The 15,230-nt window shown below is 40.1% G+C and overlaps 1 protein-coding gene and 1 long non-coding RNA gene across 3 annotated transcripts in view; one reads left to right on the top strand and one right to left on the bottom strand.

The window, feature by feature from the left end:
- The window catches only part of SLC39A10 (solute carrier family 39 member 10), a 165,641-nt gene extending 159,099 nt beyond the window's left edge, over positions 1–6,542 (bottom strand). For both annotated transcript variants that reach the window (XM_006167760.3, XM_006167763.3), the window contains exon 1: positions 6,423–6,542. The gene's annotated coding sequence lies outside the window, so the exon portion shown is untranslated. The remainder of the gene's footprint in view (positions 1–6,422) is intronic.
- LOC102501680 (uncharacterized) lies at positions 390–4,282 on the top strand. The gene is made up of 3 exons (XR_337277.3): positions 390–570; positions 2,162–2,232; positions 3,731–4,282. It is a non-coding gene; the product is annotated as an uncharacterized LOC102501680 (long non-coding RNA).
- Positions 6,543–15,230: the final 8,688 nt, after the last annotated feature.

Raw genomic sequence — 15,230 nt, 5'->3', positions numbered from 1 at the left:
TTTCCCTGGTGAATGCATGACCTCTCTGAGTATAAGAAAAAAAAACTTAAAGATAAATTTTAAGATACGTTTTGCTGTTGTTATTAAGGAACTTATCTTTGTTTCTAATAAACTGTCATTCTCACAACAATACAGATAATAGAAAAGTGGTTGTTTTTTTCACTGGGTATGATATTCTACTTCATTCAATATGTGGTATTATTTTTTCAAGTTTATTGAATTTACTTCTTTCTCCTATAAGAGAGCTAGAGACTGACACTCCCAACAAGGTCTTTTTGTTATTTATTTATTTTTAAAATTTGCTAGAGGGCACATGTGCATGGAGAATCGTCATGCTACAATCCTTTCACCTCCATTTCTCCTTCCTTTCAGGATTTTGGGGCGTGAACACACCTGAAACAAGCATGTTTCTCAAGCCACTGAATCTGGAACTCCAACCGTCTTAACCACCACGCTGGCCATGAGCTGGCCGCCAGCAAAGTCGTCTTACTGAAATTCACTCCTGGCCTCAGCTGGCCTGGATTAGGAACACAGATGCATCTGCAGTTTGCAAACCTGGGACCTTCTCAGGTGAGTCTAGCATCACAGAGCTTTGCGTTACCACTGTGCCACTAGCTGGCTTCCTGAAGTATACCTTAAAAAAAAAAAAAAATGTTGTAGTATAGAGGGCCAGCAGGTGGCATGGTGGTTAAGGTAGCTGGGTTCCCACATAGACTCACATGGATCACAGTCTGTGTCCTGCACCTGGTGGCTTGAAAATTATACCAGACATATATGCAGGTGTGTCCAAAATCCTGAGAAAGGAAAGGAGAAGGGACTGCAGTATAGCCATCCTCCCTGGGGGGTTACCTTCTCATTTTCCCTCTCTCTGTCTCTCTCCTCTCATGGCAAGCACACATGCCCTATGGCAAAAACTTAATAAAAGAGAAAAGGTTATAGTATAGAGACCGAGAATATTACTTTCTAAAATGCTTTTGTTATTTATTTATGTTTTTTTTTTTTTTTGAGAAGCTTTTGCTATAGGGCACGTGTACTTGCCAGACAGACAGAGAGAGACAGAGAGACAGAAAGCGAGAAATCACCCCCCAGGGGGGATGGCCACAACGCAATCCCTTCTCCTCCATTCTCCTCTCGGGATCTTGGGCACGCACACACACGCGCCCAGTGTGAGTTTTTTAAGCCACTGGGTCTGGGACGCGAACCACGGTTGACTACATGGGAGTCCTTCGACATAGTCATTAAGCTAACTGCTGGTCCCTTATTTATGTTTTTTAAATAATTATGTTTTTAAACTTTATTTATTTATTTATTTATTTATTTATTTTTAATTTGACCAGAAATGGACACAGAGAGAGAGAGAAAGTGAGAAAGCAAGCCACCAGGTCTGGGACTTGAACTGTAGTCAGACATGAGAGTTCAGCACTCTTAACCACCATGCCACCTGCTGGCCCCACTTTTATTTATTTTGATGTCATATCTACATCTTTAGGTCCCATTAATCTCTATTTACTTTTCTTTGTTATTTTTCTTTTAATTCCAGAGAGCATGTATATTAGAGAGAGAAAAAGAAAGAACACCTCAATGTAATGCAGTTATGGTGCCATTCTTTTCCCCCCATTTCTCCACCTTGTCAGGATTTTGGGTACTCACACGTATGTGGCTGGCATGTATTTTAAGCCACCAGGGCCGGGTTGGATCTGCAGGTGGCCATGTGGGATCTAGCTCTTAATGCACAAGGCTTAACCTCCATGCTACAGAGCCAGCCTCGTACTTACTTCTAATAACTTAGTGAATGAACCCCTGGGGTCATTTAGAGACATTAACTTCAAGTGTACTTAAGACAGAAGATGTTGTATATTCTCTTCACTTGACTACTTGACTCATGACAAGGTAACTATAAATTACTGAACATTCCAGCCCTGTTGGGGACCATAGATCAAGTTATACACCCTAAGAAGAACTGAGTGGCGATAATCACTTTGAACTGCACACACGGTGAGAGGGAATCTAAATGTTCTTCACTGTGCAAAATGGAGAAGTCCATAATGTGACTTTCTTGATAGCCTCAGTGTAGTTAGAGCTCAAAACAGGAAGTGCTATTGTTAATAAGCAGAAACATAAAAGTTCTGTTCTTAAAAACACCTTGAACTTTCTTCCCCAGGACGACATTTTGCATGCAGAGAGACTCTGGGTGGGACCATATGGCTTCCTGCATTTTCTTCAATCAAAGTGGTAAAGTTTGTTTTTGTTGTAAAATACAGTTTAAAGGAAAGATATTTAGCCACTTCACAAGAGAACAGCTTCAGTTTCCTTTAGATTTTCATGAGCATCTGTGATCATTTGTCAAATGAGGCTAAAAAATGACCAGTACTGATGAAATGCTGTTTTATTTTTAGAGAAAAGTCTCAGTACAGTTTCCCAAAATCATTAAAAAAAAAAAATCATTGCTTCCTTCCAGGGAAGTTTTATCCATGGCTATATGTGGGTGCACATACTTTTGTGATTAAAAGAAAATCTTTCCTCCCTAATACTGAATACTGATGATGGAAAGCTGAAGTGCTATGGTCTCTGAAACTGGTGAAACTGAATTCCATTTCCTAGGTCCTTTGTACACTAATAAGTCATTCTTATAACAGCAATTGGCTTGAAATAGTATTTTTTTAAAAAGTCATAAACCTGAAAAATGAAGGCCAAGTTGGGAAAGAAATAATATGTTAAATAGGTATTTTGGTCTAAACTTTCTTTTTCTTTTTCTTTTTTTTTTTTGAGAGATTTTCGCTATAGGGCGCGTGCGCTCACCGGACAGACAGAGAGAGACATTAGAGACAGAAAGTGAGAAATCACCCCCAGGGGGGATGGTCACGCCACAATCCCTTCTCCTCCATTCTCCTCTCGGGATCTTGGCACGCACGCACACGCGCCTGGCGTGAGTTTTAAGCCACCAGTTCCGGGACGCGAACCGCAGTCAACTACGTGGGAATCCAGCGACATAGCCATTACGCTAACTGCTGGTTCCCAAACTTTCTTTTTCTATGCTTCCAAATTGTCTCAGAGCTTATGGTTAATGATAAACAAGTATCCTGGAAGGAAACTAACCATTCAAAATAAGGATAGGTATGTATTTTTTATAGGTAGGATGAATCCAAGCTACTTATCCTCTTTTCTTATGAAATAGGTTTCAAACAAGAATATACTTATACATTGAAGGAACATTTTCAGCTCAAATTCTTAATTAGAAATTCATCTTTACTGACAAGCTATTGTCATACTACAAATACAGCTAAATTCAGTAACAAAGTACAAGACCAAGTCCCCACAGAATAGACCAGGAAATTGAGATAAAATACTTTTCTGCACATATTAGATCCAGTTAAGGACTTGACCAAGAAGAACACCTTTTATGTGTCTTTCTTTGTGGGCTTCTATGCCATATAGTCTGTGGAAAAAAGGGAAATTTTCTGAATTATCTTTTGTAACTTACGGTATGACTGCCCTGAGGGTGGGGAACAAACAAGAAGTATTTTCTACAACTGTTGAACTAGTATAAGAATTGATAGTACTATGCCGCATCTCCTAATCTAATAATCAACTAGATCTTCTTTTGGTATTTTTCTACCTCAAAATGTAGAGAGGTAAAGTTCTAGGACCAGAATGAAACTCACAAGATGTCTTTTCATCTCAAATGTGTTATTGTTACAGAATCTGCTGGAAATTACATTTCTCTTTTCAGGAACCAAGAGAAGTGGCAAGAATGAGGAGAAAAAGAAAAGGGAAAGGGGCTCATCACAGTGTCATTGTTGTAGAGTCCCACGAAATCACATCCATTTGGTTTAGCCGTTCATCTTTTCTCTCTAGGGTCAAGGTGTTTCTGCCCACTTTCTGTTTCACAAAGTGAGTTGTAAATTTTATGGGTTTGTATTTATGCAGTTGGAATTTTGAAATAGAGGGGAAAATTAAAAGGGAGGAAACTCTTGATTGTAGGATCAAAGTTCTACTTAAAAGTTGTGCAAATTAGGAAGCTTAAAAACCTTACATTTTTAAGGTATTTACAGTTTACAGAGCATTTTCACATACAATGATTTTTGAATGCACATGGAGGGGGGTCCAGGGCTGCAACGTGAGCTATCAGCAGAGCTATAACTGTAAACCACGTGTCTGGTTTCTTCGACAACACTCTGCATCACGAGTCTTTCACTTTCTTCCCTCTATCTCTCCTCCCATGACTGACTTGGATATTTACTGTATCAATGCATAATAATGTTAAAGACTAAAGGTTTTATGAGGGTGAATTTACTGTCTTATTATCTTAGCATCTCTGGTATCAAATCCAAAATAGATGTTTGGTTAATGTTTGTTGAATGGATGAATGAATGAAGAAAAGTCAAAAGCAAACTGAAACAGAAACATCTTTTCAGATACTAAAGAAGAAAATAAAAACAGAAAATTAAGGCCTGCCATGCTGGTACAGTTGGTGGGGCACACACATCCATGATGCAGGCTGACTGGAGGACTGGGGCTGGGAGGGTCATGGTGAGGTGAGGTCCTGTTGAAGAGGTCTTGCCCACTCTCCCTCTCATATAAAATAAATTAATCAATAACTTTAAAAAAAGATTGGGCCAGCAGCTGGATGCTACATGACCAACTCCACTATTTGAGCCCCCAGACCCTGCCACTTGAAAATCACACTGTGATGGGGCCAGTGGGTGGTGTGACGGTTAGGGTGCTGGACTCCCACATGGCTGACCATAGTTTGAATCCCAGACCTGGTGGTTTGCTTTCTCATTCTGCCCCTGGCTCCCATCTGTCTCTAGTAACTATAGCAAATTTAAATAATAATAATAATGATAGATAAAATAAATAATTCTTTGAAGAAAAAAAATGAAAAGAGGGAAATTCGTGCCAGGTGCATGTGTGCCCAAAATCCCGAGAGGAGAATGGAAGAGAAAGGATTGCAGCATGACTGTCCCTCCTGGGGTGGGGATTGATTTTACATTTTCCCTCTCTCTCTCTCTCTCTCTGATTAAGTGCACATGCCATATAGCTTAAAAAAAAAAGAAAAATATAAAGATGATCACTATTATGATTCTAGTAACTGTTCAGAATATTGATGCTAACTCTCCACCCATTCATCCAGCACCTATTCATCTGTCCTCTATCTTACTAGCCTCACTCCAAATAACATTTTATTATGCATTATTAATTTCAAGCTCTTGTGTCACTAAGTCATAATTATAATTTAGAAAGACTTGTCCTGCTTTATTAACAAGATTGAAATTACAATCCAATCCTTAGTAGCCTAAGGTTTATTGGAATACAACATGAAAATGGTCAGAATGACCTGTTATGTCTGGAGGAGCACGAGACTGTGACCACCATCTCCTTCTATTCAGTTTTCCTTATTTCTGGCTGTTTACTTTCTTCTTTTTTTTTATTTTTAATTTTTGTTATAGGGTGCATGCGCTCGCCAGACAGACAGAGAGAAACAGAGAGACAGAGAGACAGAAAGTGAGAAATCACCCCCCCAGGGGGGATGGCCACGCCGCAATCCCTTCTCCTCCATTCTCCTCTCAGGATCTTGGGCACGCACACACACATGCCTGGCATGAGTTTAAGTCACCAGGTCCGGGACCCGAACCATGGTTGACTATGTGAGAGTCCAGTGACATAGCCATTACGCCAACTGCTGGTCCCTGTTTACTTTCTTTATAAATTTCCACAGGTTTACGAAGGCTTTAACTGATCATTTTAATATTATTCCATCTGCATGGTTATCTAGGACTAGGTTTTAACTGCTCACACATAGATAAAGCAAGGTTTCATACGTGTAATTTCTCTATCTGCCTGACTAGGCAATGGTCCTAGCTTCCGTTGCTCTGTATTTTATTTCTGCAAAGTATTTGTAAGTAAGCTTTTGTATAAGTGACTTGGAAGAAAAGTTAGAGGGAGAACGAATTCATTGTTCATTTAAAACAAATTTTCACAGCCTCATATACTAAAATACACTGGGAAAAAAAGAATCTCAAAGAATATACAAATTTTACAAAGCCAAACCTATAAAACATATAAAGATAAACTATCTAGGAACAGAATGAGACTCTCTAGATTCATACTAAGGAAAAGAAAAAAATTACCCCCAAATGGCCCAAACTGTAACTTTGCCAATCTAGTGACTGCTGTCCACAAACACTACACAATGCCATCTAGTGATGAGTGCCCCACAAAGGAGTAATCTCATGGAAATGATTGGATGAACAGGGAGGAAAATTCCCAGGATTTTATTTGTAAGGGGAAAAAAAAATCCTTCTGAGATAATTAAAGTGGATAGAGATTAGTTTTATTTCTCCTGGTATACTTAGCGTACGAAAATGTATCTCTGAGCCACACTTGGGATTTTTATTTTGAAACACTGTGTTGCCACCTACCTCCAAATCTGCACTTCCACTTGGTCTGCCGTGGCCCTTCACTCTCCAGTCCGCAGCTGAGCTCAGAACGGACGAGTGTGCTCCCAGCCGTGGCCCCCATCTAATGACAGGTGGTGGAGGTGGAGCACTTTTAGAAACCAGTCTCAACAAATAAAAAAAAAAAAAAAAGAACTTCAAAAAAGGGAACCAAGATGATTCTTGAAACAATCTGTGCCAAATTAAAAATAATAACAACAATAAATAAACTGTTGGAAGTTCAAAGAGTAGGACTAAAATAGGGACCAGAGGAAATCATCTTTGTTGTTTTCCACCAATGATTGTACAGACCTGAGGCGGTCTTGCTCCTTGTCCCAAATCCTCGCTCAAAATGACTGTGACCTCTCTCTGAATAGCCGTAGCATGATGCCCTAAGGGAAATACATTTCTCATTTTTTTGTAAACAGATGGCATCTTTTTTTTTTTTTCTCTCTCTCTTTTTTAAGAGAAAGACCAACAATCTGTCGACTGTGGAATTCGTAAGCCCGATAGTTTCTTTTCGGTTCATTTTTCACAACTTCATTAACCAGCATTGCTGCCATAGATACATTTAAGAAAATGAGACACTTTGCTGCATCCATGTATATCTGCTTAAAACTCAGTAGAATAATTTCAGTTGCCTCAGAAAAATACCCAGTTAAAAAACTTTGTGAATTGAAAAGGAAACCTTATCAAAATCTCCAACTCCAAGCCCCTTCAGTTGTTTTCTTTTTCTTGTTGCCTGCATGCTGTGATTGAAGCACAATGTGTGGAAATTGCATAACCATTATTGCTACAAATCAAAGCTATTGAGAAATGGGGAGGCCCTTTGGAGCTACTGCCTAAAATGATTAAAAAAATTCCACTATGCCTTTATGTCAAAGTCATTCCTTCTTTCTTTTAAGTATCAATTTGTCCTTCAGTCTTAACCATCACTAGGACTTGTTCTTTTTTCAGCTAAGATCAGAATTAGCCACAGGTCAAATAACATTTTTTTTTAAAGTGTTCTCTGCATTTTTTAAATGTTTTTTTCCTTAGCCTGGCTTTATTATGTTTAATATTTTGGGTTAGTCTAGGCAAAGCAGTCTTAATTCGGGTATTAGAACCCTAGATAAAAACATTCAATGCAATTTCCATGCCTCAGAGGGATGTGCCCTCAGCACATTCCTGGAGTCCTGGACTTTGGGGGTTAGGGAGCATCTGTTCATTACTTACTTGGCATTCAAGTAGTGTCAAGTTAGATGGCTATTAAGGTCAAAGAGTACCAGTAATACACCTTAACAACACGAAGAAGTACACTTATTTCTGGCTTTCCTTCTTTTTAAAGGTATTTATTTATTTATTTTATTTGTTATTAAAGGGAAAGTGAAAGCAAGCTGCCAGTCTGGGACTCAAACCATGGTTGATCATGTAGGAGTTCAGGGTCTTAACCACCATGCCACTTGCCAGCCTTGTTCCTGGCTTTCTGTTCCTTTTTTTCACTCTAGCAGGCATTTGATTGTACTACTCCAATAACTACTCAGTACTTTTCTTTGAGTCACAGCTACTGCTAAGAACTCAAAACTACCTCCCTTTCCAGAAAACACATCTGGAGTTAGTCTGGGGATGGGAGTCTCTAACACCCATCAGTGAAGCAGGCAACACTCCATCTTGGAGGAGCGACTCCATCTTGGAGAAGCGCCTACATTATAAACTGTTAAATTCCTATGACTATTAACTCAGGACTGATAGCTGTCTAAGGTTTCTGCCCTCCAGCAAACTTACTGCCCCTTCCTGGAGCTACAGAGTAACCTGAAAACCTTGGGTAGGTTAGTACCTTGAATAGATGAATACTTTGAAAAGATTAGTACTTGAATGGATTGGTACCTTGAATAGATTAGACTTCCTGCTTCTCTGACTCCTCCCTTTGATGCTGTGTAGGGCAGGTCCTGAGCCCAATCCCCACCCGAGACCTCCCATTCCTCAATTCCCCCCATGAAAGACTGTGTCCAGCCCCTGCTGGGGCCAGAGAATTCGGAGTGCTAACTCCTCAGTGCCTGCTGGCATAATAAACAGTTCTCCTAATCTCTCCAAATGCTGCTTTCCATTCCTCGGCATCAGGTTTTCTGCAATATCAGGAGTTGAAAATGGGTAATTTGGGGACCAGAAGATGGCATATAATGATAAAGACATTGGACTCCCACATGACTGACCGTGGTTCAAGTCTTTCCCTTCTCTTCCATTTTCCTCTAAGGATCTTGGGCATGCTCGCACACACGCCCGGAGTGAGTTTAAGCCACTGGGTCCAGGACTCAAACCATGGTCGAATACATGGAAGTCCAGCGACATAGCCATTATGCCAACTGCTGGCCCCAACGTGGATTAATTTTAAATCATGGTGGCAGCTTTTCTTTTGTCTTTAAATTTGGTGTCATTTTTTTTCTCTATCATTTTCACCCCTAGGATTTTTCTGACTAGAAATGTATATAAAATTGCCTTTCTGCCCACATCTCCTTCTAAAAGAATCTGTTCCCATGCTGAACAGATGGGCCTAGTCATCCATGTTTATTTCATATGACCCTACTTTTCTGGCTATTGTGATTGAACCAGTCTGTGGAGACCTACTTTGAGAGCCAGCTGAAAGGTTAAACCATACCAATTAGATGGTTGTTTAAGAATTTCCCACTAAGGCACAAAAGTCATTAATGGGTGATGGGGGTGGGGCCAGCAGGAAGTACCGTGATTAAGGCACTGGATTTTCACATGGCCAACCATGGTTCAAGTCTTGGACCCAGCAACTTGAAAATCACACTGGGTGTGTGTGCACACATGCCCCAAATCCTGAGAAAACAGAGGAGAAGGGATTGTGGTATAGCCATCCTCCCTGGGAGGGTGGGGTGTGGTTTTGCACTTTTCCTCTCTGCCTTTTTCTGGCAAACCAATTTGTCCTATGTAAAAATCTAAAAAACAAAAACACAGAAAACAAGAAAACAGGTGATGGGAATTGCACTTTATAGGATCATATATATTTGGTGTGAGAATTGTTTCCTTGTAAATAAAATTAATGAGGTCTCCAAAGTAAAACCCTCATGTATGCAGCCAACCTAAAAGAGCGACATAGAATAGATATACAGAGAGAAGCAGTGAAAAAAGAGCTAGTTAATGTTTCTGAAATCTCTTCTCACTATCCAGAGTTCTTTCTACTATTTCTTTTTTGCTTTTGATTTTGCCAAAGGACATGTGCTCTTCCAGAGAAAGGGAGATAGAGGAGAGAGAGAGAAAACAACCCCCAGTGGGGTGAGGTCAAGCTACAATCCATTTTCTTCCATTTCTCCAACCTGTCAGGATTTTGTACATGCATTCGCATGTATCCAGTGTGTTTTTCAAGCCACCGGACCCAGGATTCAAGCTGTGGTTGGCAATGTGGGATCTGGCTCACTTAACCAATAGGCCATAAGAGTGGCCCAGGCTTTTTCAACTTTCCAAATATGTTTTGTTTTCAGAATTTGTGTGTGTGTGTGTGTGTGTGTGTGTGTGTGTGTGATAGAGTGCAAGCACTCTCCAGGGATACACACACAGAGAAAGTGAGAAACCATCCACCAGAGGGAGATGGCCAGGCTGCAATTCCTTCTCTTCTATTCTCGGGCTTCTGGACATGCACATACATGTGCTCAGGGTGAGTTTTAAGCTGCCAGGTTCAGGACTTGAACTGAGGTCAGCCATCTGGGAGTCCAGCACCCTAACCACCATGCCACCTGCTGGCCCCTTAACTTTCTAAATAAACATTAGGTCTTCCAGCATGGTTCGAGATGAGTACCCATATCCAGAAACAATCCTTACTGTCTTAAGCTAATCAGCAATACCACATTTCCCCATCCATGTGATGGATTTAGCGTAGGGCCTGTGATGCAATATGGACAATAAGATGAAGGAGAGAGTTGGTAGAGTTTGGGAAAGGAAACTCTTCTCTAATCCATGGGAGTTGCTTCAAAGGTACTCTCAACTTGTAAAGAAATGAACTAGGAAACGTGTAACTCTGGTTGCTTCTTACTACTATCAGTGGGGGTGGAGGAACAACCCAAGATGCAAATAGCATTATCAAAAAATAGAGTACAGTAATAAAAAGACAGTAGGTCTTTACTGACATTATGGAGCCATTGGTTTTCTTGAAGCTTGCCCTGTGTTTAGCTTTTCTGGCATGTGGGCCAGTTAGTTCCTTTAACTGTTTAAAATACTGGGTTGGATTTTTCTTGTACCTGTAAAAGATATCTTAAATTTGAGTGAAACTGATTATTTTCTAGGTCTCAGAGGACTAAGGAAATGAATTTTACCAACCCCTGAGTTGAGCAATCCTTAGCACCATCTTCTCCGTTATGTTTTTCCTGGTTCTACACCACCTCGCAAAATACCTGGCACATATTAGTTGCATCATAAATAGCTATTAAATAACAAATCCTCTCCTTTTTTACTCTCTCAATAACATTGTGTATAATCTTTGAAAGTAGTAGATTTCAGGGAGGCATCGGACTTTCAGGTTACAGTTTTAGAGAAGATTAAAGACAACTTTTTTGTTTTTTTTTTTGGAGAGGTTTTTTTCGCTATAGGGCGCGTGCGCTCGCCAGACAGAGAGAGACATAGAGACAGAAAGCGAGAAATCACCCCCCAGAGGGGGTGGTCACGCCGCAATCCCTTCTCCTCCATTCTCCTCTCGGGATCTTGGGCACGCACGCACACGCGCCCGGCATGAGTTTTAAGCCACTAGGTCCGGGACACGAACTGCGGTCGACTATGTGGGAGTCCAGCAACAGCCATTACGCTAACTGCTGGTTCCCAAAGACAACTATTTTTGAAATAAAAATTAGTTAAAGAAGCCAGTCAACTTCATCAAGGTTAGAAATAAGAAGTGATAATGCTGCACAAACGCAACATAACACATCCTCTTTGTATATTTCCTACAGACGCCTTCATTCCTACCTTGGTAAGACTTCATCCTCTGTATTGGAAATGAAAATATTTTTTTTTTAAAAAAAGTATTTTCTCCACACGGGTCCTATAGCGAAAACCTCTAAAAAAAAAGTATTTTCTAATAGTCTAAATCAAGAGGAAGAGCCAGCTGGTGGTATGGGGTTAAGGCAACTGGATCCTACATGGCTGGATATACGGGTATACAGTTCAAGTTTGGTATCTGACAGCGTGAAAAACATGTTGGGCATGTGTGCATGTGAACCCAAAATCCTGAGAGGAGAGTAGTGAAAAAGAGATTGTGGTGTGCCCATTCGCCTGCCCCCAGGAGGCTGCTTTTTCTTTCTCTGTCTCTGTCTCCAGTAAGCTCATGTGCCCTTAGTGAAAACCAAACAAACACATGAAATCAAGGGATGTATCTGAAACTTTGCTACATTACCTCACTTAACCAGGACAATCCTGCCTGGTGGGTATCATTCACATGAAAATAGAAATTCAGGAAGAGAGATGAGGTAACTTGCCCAAATTTGTAAGTGACAGAGCTGACCTTGAAATTAAAAAGGTATACTAGGGCCCTCTGTTGTTCCATGGTAACATGTCTTCTCTGCCCAAGAGAAGACAGATCTCCATTTGAATGGTGACCTCCATTTGAATCCTTGGCCTAAACATGCCAGATGTTGTGCATGTGAGTGCTCAAGAACCAGTGGGCTGAAGGACTGGGGGACTGGAGGAAGCGGATGGGGCTGTGGCCAGATCCCATGGAGGGTGCCCATCTCTCTTTCTCTCTCTGTCTCTCATGCATCCACGCATGCTCTATTATGAATAAAGAAACAGAAATTAAGTATACTATTGCTGTATAATAATTTATAATACAAACGTGATTAACTTATGACCTGTCTGGCCTTGTCAGGTCCAAAGCTCTTGCTAATAGGATGTCATACATACACAGAATATCTCTGGAAAAATCCTAATAGGATAATTAGATGACTTGGCAGTGGTAAATATTTATTTTTCACCATCTAGTGCTTTATGCTATGTAAAGTTTGAATTTGGGCCAGCTCCACAGCACAGTGGTAATGTGCTGCTCAAGAGAAGCTGGATCTCACACGGTGACTATGGTTTGAATCTCTGGCCTGGTCAGCCTCAAACATTCCAGGCATGTGCTTGAGTCCCAGGATCCCATGGACTAGAGGACTGTAGGAAAGAGACCATGGTGTGAGCAGCCCCTGCCAAGGGTACTCATACATCTCTCACTCTCAGGTGCATGCACATGAATTGTATTATGAATTAAAAAAAAAAAGTTTTTCCTTAAAAAACATGTGAACATACATGCTTATATTACTCCTTCCACCCCAAGTGACATCTTTTGAAAAACAATCCTATCATGGACATTTTTATCTGATAAAATAAAGAGCTATAATAAATAATATGGAAACCCCTTCTAACTCTACAGTCATTTCGTTGTGTGGTTCTATGAAAAGGCCTCTCAGTTTTAGAGAATATAAAGATTTTTGCACTGACCGTTCACTTAAAAAGCACTGAAATTGCCTAAAAGGATCTTTAAAAAGATCACCTATATTTTCGGTAATATTATGGTTTTTTTTTAAAAAAATCATATAAATTAAATTAAGTTTTGGAAGTTAACTTTCAAACTCAGATTTGGCCAAATGTCTCTAGGGTCCAATAGAACCTGCCAGTATTTTTACTTGATAGGATAACTTTGTTGTGGTTAATACCAAACTACTGAAGGATTGCTGAGCACAGCACTTGAAAGTCTAGCAGTCATTTGAAATGTCTCATGTGTGTGTGGACAAACTGAAGGGAAGCATCTTTTGTACACTTTATTTTATTTTATATTTTATTTTTGTAGGAATACACAGGCATCTTGTAAAAATCACTAGGACAGGCCCCATAACCAAGAGAAAGGAGGATAAAGAAAAGTCATGTACAGACCAGTGGGTGACGTGATAACTGAGGCACTGGACTCCCATGTGGCTAGAATCCTGGACCCGGAAGCATGGGGCTCACATCAGGCAGGTGTGCGTGTGTGCCCAGAGTTCTTAGAGGAAAGCAGAAAAGAGATTGCAATATGGTGGTTCCTTCTGCAGGGTGATTTCCTACTTTCTGTGCCTCTGGTAAGCTCATGTGCCCTATGGCAAAAATCTCTCAAAAAAATAGAAAAAAAAAGTTAAAAAAAAAAAGAAAAGAAGAAGAGTCATGTGCAGAGACTGAGAATTTGCTTTCATCCCCTGATCATACCTATATAGGAGACAGGAGCCCGAGTATGACCTTGCCTGTTCTTACTGTAGACAGTTTAGCATGTGCGACCACTTCACATTTATAAAATCTCCCAAGAGTCAAAGATATCACTGGTATGTTATCATAAGGAACATTTTGGCCGAACATGGCACAATTTTCCAGTACACCTATTTGAGTAACCCCAAACAATACACACAATGAAAAATCTTGTAATGCACTGGAATTAACACAATTATGAATCATGCAGCGAAGCGCCACTGTTTTTAGCATTGAAGAAAGTCACATCTAACTTTGCTGCTATAGAAAGCAAATCAGCTCTGCTAACTAAAACCTACAGCATTTTGCACATTACTTTTTGAATTCCTTTGGTCTATTTTGGTGTTTGAAATGCTAAAAAATTCTGCCCCAACATTCTTTCTGGAAAAGTCTGTGTGCTGTCTTTTGATCTCTGCTACTGGTTCACAAGTCAATCTTGGCTGACATTATAAAGGAAGAGAGGGGATTTTTATTTATGGAATTTCATATTATTATTATTATTTTCTATTCACCATACCACATTTCCTCCTCTGAGGTCACAGAATTCTGCTCCAAGTCATAACAAGAGGAGACAATGACAGCCTTTACAAAGACCTCAGAACTACAAGAAGAGGATCCCTGAGTGAGATCCCTGTGTGAAAGGCATTTCTGCCCTTTTGTGTAATCTCACAATCTTAACTTCTATAAGAGCAGAATAAAAAAGCAGCAATGGAAAAATCCATTGTATTCTTGTAACTGGCAATTCGATAAGGCTGAAGGAAATGCCAGAGTCATACCTCCGTCTCTCTTGGCCCATACGGGGTTTTGGTAGATAACTGTATTAGTTAACTCTTACATTGCTAACAGAAATATCTAAAACTGGATGATTCATGAGAATATTCATTCAGCTCACAGTTTAGAGGTTCAAGGTCTGGAGGTCAACTTCTGATGAGATTACAACATGGCAGAGGGCAAGATCTTGAGCAAAACAGCTGTTCATACATTTCTGCCTCTGATCTCTTTTCCCTTCTCGTAAGCCCATCAGAACAGTCATAGTGAATGTGCTCTAATGACCTTATTATGTCCAAAGGCCTCACCCTGGGACACCGTTAAGGGAATTCGTTTTCACTTAACACCTTTATAATACATCAGAGCCCCAACACATGAATTTGGTGGGGGGCCTCCAATCTATAGCGATAAACTTTTCTATGTCAGACTAAGAATTCCATGCAACTAGCTCTGGACTTCAAATGGCGGTGCTATGTGGAAGGCACCACTTGGTGTTATTGTCAGACGTGGTTCTGCCAATGTTGCAATTAGGCCTAACACGGCAATGTAAGCCAGCCAATCTTAATGGATTTCCCCAGAGATCTTTATTCTTGTCTATTAAATCTAGTGTAATTTTTAGTTCATCTCCCTCTAGTTCAATTTAATCAAAGCTTGAGAGTGTCTCATAAAGTTTCACAGGTTTAGTTTTCTCATTTAGATCAACACCATGAAAATCCCCCAAATCTTAAGATTCGTGTGAACTTTAATTTACAGAATGGTCTCTTTCCTATCTGTGGCCTGACTTATATT

Source organism: Tupaia chinensis, unplaced genomic scaffold (assembly GCF_000334495.1).
Source record: "Tupaia chinensis unplaced genomic scaffold, TupChi_1.0 Scaffold145082_1, whole genome shotgun sequence".
Classification (NCBI taxonomy): domain Eukaryota; kingdom Metazoa; phylum Chordata; class Mammalia; order Scandentia; family Tupaiidae; genus Tupaia; species Tupaia belangeri.
This window is presented reverse-complemented; position numbering and strand designations above follow the sequence as displayed.